The sequence below is a fragment of the Oncorhynchus masou genome, unplaced genomic scaffold, assembly GCF_036934945.1.
Source record: "Oncorhynchus masou masou isolate Uvic2021 unplaced genomic scaffold, UVic_Omas_1.1 unplaced_scaffold_2820, whole genome shotgun sequence".
NCBI lineage: Eukaryota > Metazoa > Chordata > Actinopteri > Salmoniformes > Salmonidae > Oncorhynchus > Oncorhynchus masou.
In genome coordinates this window covers 42,501-49,936 of record NW_027009246.1, presented here as the reverse complement: position 1 = coordinate 49,936, position 7,436 = coordinate 42,501, and the positions used below count along the sequence as shown (strand labels likewise).

General features: G+C 42.0%; 1 pseudogene; it reads right to left on the bottom strand.

Moving 5' to 3' along the window:
* Positions 1–1,066: 1,066 nt before the first annotated feature.
* Positions 1,067–7,436, bottom strand: part of LOC135533932 (F-actin-uncapping protein LRRC16A-like) — a 47,060-nt pseudogene continuing 40,690 nt past the window's right edge.

Below are 7,436 nucleotides of genomic sequence, written 5' to 3'. Positions count from 1 at the left end.
ACGGAGAGAGGGGGGGAGGGAGAGGGAGAGAGAGAGGGAGAGACGGAGAGAGGGGGGAGTGAGAGAGAGAGGGAGAGAGAGAGGAGTGAGAGACGGGGGAGTGAGAGAGAGGGAGAGAGAGAGGAGTGAGAGACGGAGAGAGGGGGGAGAGAGAGGGAGAGAGAGAGGAGTGAGAGATGGAGAGAGGGGGGAGTGAGAGAGAGAGGGAGAGAGAGAGGAGTGAGAGACGGGGGAGTGAGAGAGAGGGAGAGAGAGAGGAGTGAGAGACGGACGAGAGGGGGAGTGAGAGAGAGGGAGAGAGAGAGGAGTGAGAGACGGAGAGAGGGGGGAGTGAGAGAGAGGAGAGAGAGAGGAGTGAGAGACGGAAGCGGAGGGAGAGAGTGAGAGAGAGAGGGAGAGCAAAAGAGAGGAGTGGGAGACAGAGAGAGGGGGGAGTAAGAGAAAGAGGGAGAGCAAAAGAGAGGAGTGGGAGACAGAGAGAGGGGGGAGTAAGAGAAAGAGGGAGAGTGAGAGAGAGAGGGAGAGCGAATGAGAGGAGTGAGAGACGGAGAGAGGGGAGTGAGAGAGAGAGAGGGCGAGAGAGAGAGAGGGAGAGCGAATGAGAGGAGTGAGAGACGGAGAGAGAGGGGGGGAGTGAGAGGGAGAGAGAGAGAGAGAGAGGGAGAGACATGAGAGAGGGGGAGTGAGAGAAAGAGGGAGAGCGAAAGAGAGGAGTGAGAGACAGAGAGAGGGAGAGTGAGAGAGAGAGGGAGAGCGAATGAGGAGTGAGAGACGGAGAGAGGGGGGAGTGAGAGAGAGAGGGAGAGAGAGAGGAGTGAGAGACAGAGAGAGGGGGAGTGAGAGAAAGAGGGAGAGCGAAAGAGAGGAGTGAGAGACAGAGAGGAGGGAGTGAGAGAGAGAGGGAGAGCGAATGAGAGGAGTGAGAGACGGAGAGAGGGGGGAGTGAGAGAGAGAGGGAGAGAGAGAGGAGTGAGAGACGGAGAGAGGGGAGTGAGAGAGAGGGAGAGAGGAGTGAGAGACAGAGAGGGGGAGTGAGAGAGAGAGGGAGAGTGAGAAGAGGGGAGACAGAGAGAGGGGGAGTGAGAGAGAGAGGGAGAGGGAGAAAGTTAACCTGTTCAATATAAACATGGCTGAAAGAGCAAGAGGACAGGTAATTGTTCATAGTGTTGAGTCGTAACGCTGACTTCGAGTCCATCTTGGTGACCTTCTTGGAGAAGAACCGGCCTCACCCCCCTCATCAACCCTTCCATGCAGGCCGCTCTGCTCTCCGGGTCCTGAGACGTGGTGCTGCTGATTTGCTGTGAAGTAAAAACACAGGGTTGTTATAACAACATGACAATACAAGGTTGTTATAACACCATGACAAAACAGGGTTGTTATAACATTATACCACTACAGGGTTGTTATAACACCATACCACTACAGGGTTGTTATAACACCATACCACTACAGGGTTGTTATAACACAATACAGGGTTGTTATAACACCATACCACTACAGGGTTGTTATAACACAATACAGGGTTGTTATAACACCATACCACTACATGGTTGTTATAACACAATACAGGGTTGTTATAACACCATACCAGATAAACTTCTTCATAAAGTAAGAGAGGACTAGTTGTGTGTTTGAGAACAAGAGTAAAACGTGTTTCTAAAATAAACACCATACTCACTCCAAAGGTTGTTACTCTGGGGTTGTTGTTCGAACTAAATAACTGACATCTCCCTTACGGACTGTTGCTGTCCCGCTCATTTCCCCCACCAGTAACTCACAGCGGCGATACTCACCGAAATCTTACTGGACTGCATCTTGTTCCTGCGGGCCGTAGTTTGGTGAAGTGCTGCAGCTTTTGGCTCGTCTGAGGGCAGTTCTCCCATGGCCCCTGACGGTCTCTTCTCTAACCTCGAGGGGGTAGGAGCAGGGGGAAGGTGCAGGAGGGTCCTCTGTGTGGATAGGAACATCTTCCAGGGCCTTGTCAAGGTCAAACTCCATCTCTACAAGGTCAGAGGTCACAGGTTATAGACAGGTCAGAGGATTACATACTGTACACGGTGAGAACATTATGAGTAAGTAAGCATTTTGCAGTTCATATGTATCATATTTAGTTAATTCATACGTTTGTTATCTTACTAGTAACACTATGTAATGAAACACATCTCACAAAACACATTTCTGCATTTATAAATTAACCTAAAACTAGAGGTATGTTATCTAAACTAGCTCTCTGTCAGAACCTAAAACGAGAGGTATGTTATCTAAACCAGCTGTCTGTCAGAACCTAAAACTAGAGGTATGTTATCTAAACTAGCTCTCTGTCAGAACCTAAAACTAGAGGTATGTTATCTAAACCAGCTCTCTGTCAGAACCTAAAACTAGAGGTATGTTATCTAAACCAGCTCTCTGTCAGAACCTAAAACTAGAGGTAAGTTATCTAAACTAGCTCTCTGTCAGAACCTAAAACTAGAGGTATGTTATCTAAACTAGCACTCTGTCAGAACCTAAAACGAGAGGTATGTTATCTAAACCAGCTGTCTGTCAGAACCTAAAACTAGAGGTATGTTATCTAAACCAGCTCTCTGTCAGAACCTAAAACTAGAGGTATGTTATCTAAACTAGCTGTCTGTCAGAACCTAAAACCAGAGGTATGTTATCTAAACCAGCTCTCTGTCAGAACCTAAAACTAGAGGTATGTTATCTAAACCAGCTCTCTGTCAGAACCTAAAACTAGAGGTATGTTATCTAAACCAGCTCTCTGTCAGAACCTAAAACTAGAGGTATGTTATCTAAACCAGCTCTCTGTCAGAACCTAAAACTAGAGGTATGTTATCTAAACCAGCTCTCTGTCAGAACCTAAAACTAGAGGTAAGTTATCTAAACTAGCTCTCTGTCAGAACCTAAAACTAGAGGTATGTTATCTAAACTAGCACTCTGTCAGAACCTAAAACGAGAGGTATGTTATCTAAACCAGCTGTCTGTCAGAACCTAAAACTAGAGGTATGTTATCTAAACCAGCTCTCTGTCAGAACCTAAAACTAGAGGTATGTTATCTAAACTAGCGCTCTGTCAGAACCTAAAACTAGAGGTATGTTATCTAAACTAGCACTCTGTCAGAACCTAAAACTAGAGGTATGTTATCTAAACTAGCGCTCTGTCAGAACCTAAAACTAGAGGTAAGTTATCTAAACTAGCTCTCTGTCAGAACCTAAAACTAGAGGTATGTTATCTAAACTAGCTCTCTGTCAGAACCTAAAACTAGAGGTATGTAATCTAAACGAGCTCTCTGTCAGAACCTAAAACTAGAGGTATGTTATCTAAACTAGCTCTCTGTCAGAACCTAAAACTAGAGGTATGTTATCTAAACTAGCTCTCTGTCAGAACCTAAAACGAGAGGTATGTTATCTAAACTAGCTCTCTGTCAGAACCTAAAACGAGAGGTATGTTATCTAAACCAGCTCTCTGTCAGAACCTAAAACCAGGAGTATGTTATCTAAACTAGCTCTCTGTCAGAACCTAAAACCAGGGGTATGTTATCTAAACTAGCTCTCTGTCAGAACCTAAAACTAGAGGTATGTTATCTAAACCAGCTCTCTGTCAGAACCTAAAACTAGAGGTATGTTATCTAAACCAGCTCTCTGTCAGAACCTAAAACTAGAGGTATGTTATCTAAACTAGCTCTCTGTCAGAACCTAAAACTAGAGGTATGTTATCTAAACCAGCTCTCTGTCAGAACCTAAAACTAGAGGTATGTTATCTAAACCAGCTCTCTGTCAGAACCTAAAACTAGAGGTATGTTATCTAAACCAGCTCTCTGTCAGAACCTAAAACTAGAGGTATGTTATCTAAACGAGCTCTCTGTCAGAACCTAAAACTAGAGGTATGCTATCTAAACTAGCACTCTGTCAGAACCTAAAACCAGAGGTATGTTATAAACCAACTCTCTGTCAGAACCTAAAACTAGAGGTATGTTATAAACCAACTCTCTGTCAGAACCTAAAACTAGAGGTATGTTATCTAAACGAGCTCTCTGTCAGAACCTAAAACGAGAGGTATGTTATCTAAACTAGCTCTCTGTCAGAACCTAAAACTAGAGGTATGTTATCTAAACTAGCTCTCTGTCAGAACCTAAAACTAGAGGTATGTTATCTAAACCAGCTGTCTGTCAGAACCTAAAACTAGAGGTATGTTATCTAAACCAGCTCTCTGTCAGTTCCTAAAACTAGAGGTATGTTATTTAAACTAGCTCTCTGTCAGAACCTAAAACGAGAGGTATGTTATCTAAACCAGCTGTCTGTCAGAACCTAAAACTAGAGGTATGTTATCTAGTTCATTATTTATCAGCTTCTAGTACAGGTAGTAGGAACACAACAACAATCTGTCATGGTCCACACGTCACAACGTTGATCTGATACTAGCGTTCTGCTTGGTCGAGAGACTCACCGAAGGCACGAGAAATGGACGGAGCATCCTACTGTGGATGCTTTTCCTCTTGGACTTGGGAGTCATCTGGAAAGAACACAGATATTTACGCATAAGAGACGCCATAACTACTATCATCAAAACCTTCTGATACTCAGCCAGCCCTCTTACAGTAGACTGGGATGTCACTTTCAATCCACAAACACAAAACACACTTCACTGAGTGTAATGTGTCAATGCTGCACTTGAATTCAGGACATCATTTCAATACTAGTTTGCGTAAAAGATGAAGTGATCTTTATCTTGTTAGTTTTTTTCCCTCTCGCTTTTTCGGTTACCAAAACAAGTGTTACCAAAACAAAACCAAAAATTAGGACAGACAACTAACTGTGTCCTGCTGCATCAAACCTCCAATATTAACAGGACAGAACACTAACTAACACTAACTAACAGGAGATGTGTCCTGCTACATTAATATTAACAGGACAGAACACTAACTAACACTAACTAACAGGAGATGTGTCCTGCTACATCAATATTAACAGGACAGAACACTAACTAACACTAACTAACAGTAGATGTGTCCTGCTACATTAATATTAACAGGACAGAACACTAACTAACAGGAGATGTGTCCTGCTACACCAATATTAACAGGACAGAACACTAACTAACAGGAGATGTGTCCTGCTACATCAATATTAACAGGACAGAACACTAACTAACAAGAGATGTGTCCTGCTACATCAATATTAACAGGACAGAACACTAACTAACACTAACTAACAGGAGATGTGTCCTGCTACATCAATATTAACAGGACAGAACACTAACTAACAGGAGATGTGTCCTGCTACACTAATATTAACAGGACAGAACACTAACAATAGTAGATGTGTCCTGCTTCATCAATATTAACAGGACAGAACACTAACTAACACTAACTAACAGGAGATGTGTCCTGCTACATCAATATTAACAGGACAGAACACTAACTAACAGTAGATGTGTCCTGCTTCATCAATATTAACAGGACAGAACACTAACTAACACTAACTAACAGGAGATGTGTCCTGCTGCATCAATATTAACAGGACAGAACACTAACTAACACTAACTAACAGTAGATGTGTCCTGCTTCATCAATATTAACAGGACAGAACACTAACTAACAGTAGATGTGTCCCGCTACATCAATATTAACAGGACAGAACACTAACTAACAGGAGATGTGTCCTGCTACATCAATATTAACAGGACAGAACACTAACTAACACTAACTAACAGGATATGTGTCCTGCTACATCAATATTAACAGGACAGAACACTAACTAACAGTAGATGTGTCCTGCTTCATCAATATTAACAGGACAGAACACTAACTAACAGGAGATGTGTCCTGCTACATTAATATTAACAGGACAGAACACTAACTAACAGGAGATGTGTCCTGCTACATTAATATTAACAGGACAGAACACTAACTAACAGGAGATGTGTCCTGCTACATCAATATTAACAGGACAGAACACTAACTAACACTAACTAACAGGAGATGTGTCCTGCTACATCAATATTAACAGGACAGAACACTAACTAACAGGAGATGTGTCCTGCTTCATCAATATTAACAGGACAGAACACTAACTAACAAGAGATGTGTCCTGCTTCATCAATATTAACAGGACAGAACACTAACTAACAGGAGATGTGTCCTGCTACATCAATATTAACAGGACAGAACACTAACTAACACTAACTAACAGGAGATGTGTCCTGCTACATCAATATTAACAGGACAGAACACTAACTAACAGGAGATGTGTCCTGCTTCATCAATATTAACAGGACAGAACACTAACTAACACTAACTAACTAGGGAGATGTGTCCTGCTACATCAATATTAACAGGACAGAACACTAACTAACAGGAGATGTGTCCTGCTACATCAATATTAACAGGACCAGAACACTAACTAACACTAACTAACAGGAGATGTGTCCTGCTACATCAATATTAACAGGACAGAACACTAACTAACAGGAGATGTGTCCTGCTGCATCAATATTAACAGGACAGAACACTAACTAACACTAACTAACAGGAGATGTGTCCTGCTACATCAATATTAACAGGACAGAACACTAACTAACAGGAGATGTGTCCTGCTACATCAATATTAACAGGACAGAACACTAACTAACAGGAGATGTGTCCTGCTACATCAATATTAACAGGACAGAACACTAACTAACAAGAGATGTGTCCTGCTTCATTAATATTAACAGGACAGAACACTAACTAACACTAACTAACAGTAGATGTGTCCTGCTACATCAATATTAACAGGACAGAACACTAACTAACAGGAGATGTGTCCTGCTACATCAATATTAACAGGACAGAACACTAACTAACACTAACTAACAGGAGATGTGTCCTGCTACATTAATATTAACAGGACAGAACACTAACTAACAGGAGATGTGTCCTGCTACATCAATATTAACAGGACAGAACACTAACTAACACTAACTAACAGGAGATGTGTCCTGCTACATCAATATTAACAGGACAGAACACTAACTAACACTAACTAACAGGATATGTGTCCTGCTACATCAATATTAACAGGACAGAACACTAACTAACACTAACTAACAGGATATGTGTCCTGCTACATCAATATTAACAGGACAGAACACTAACTAACACTAACTAACAGGAGATGTGTCCTGCTACATCAATATTAACAGGACAGAACACTAACTAACACTAACTAACAGGAGATGTGTCCTGCTACATCAATATTAACAGGACAGAACACTAACTAACAGGAGATGTGTCCTGCTGCATCAATATTAACAGGACAGAACACTAACTAACAGGAGATGTGTCCTGCTACATCAATATTAACAGGACAGAACACTAACTAACAGGAGATGTGTCCTGCTGCATCAATATTAACAGGACAGAACACTAACTAACACTAACTAACAGGAGATGTGTCCTG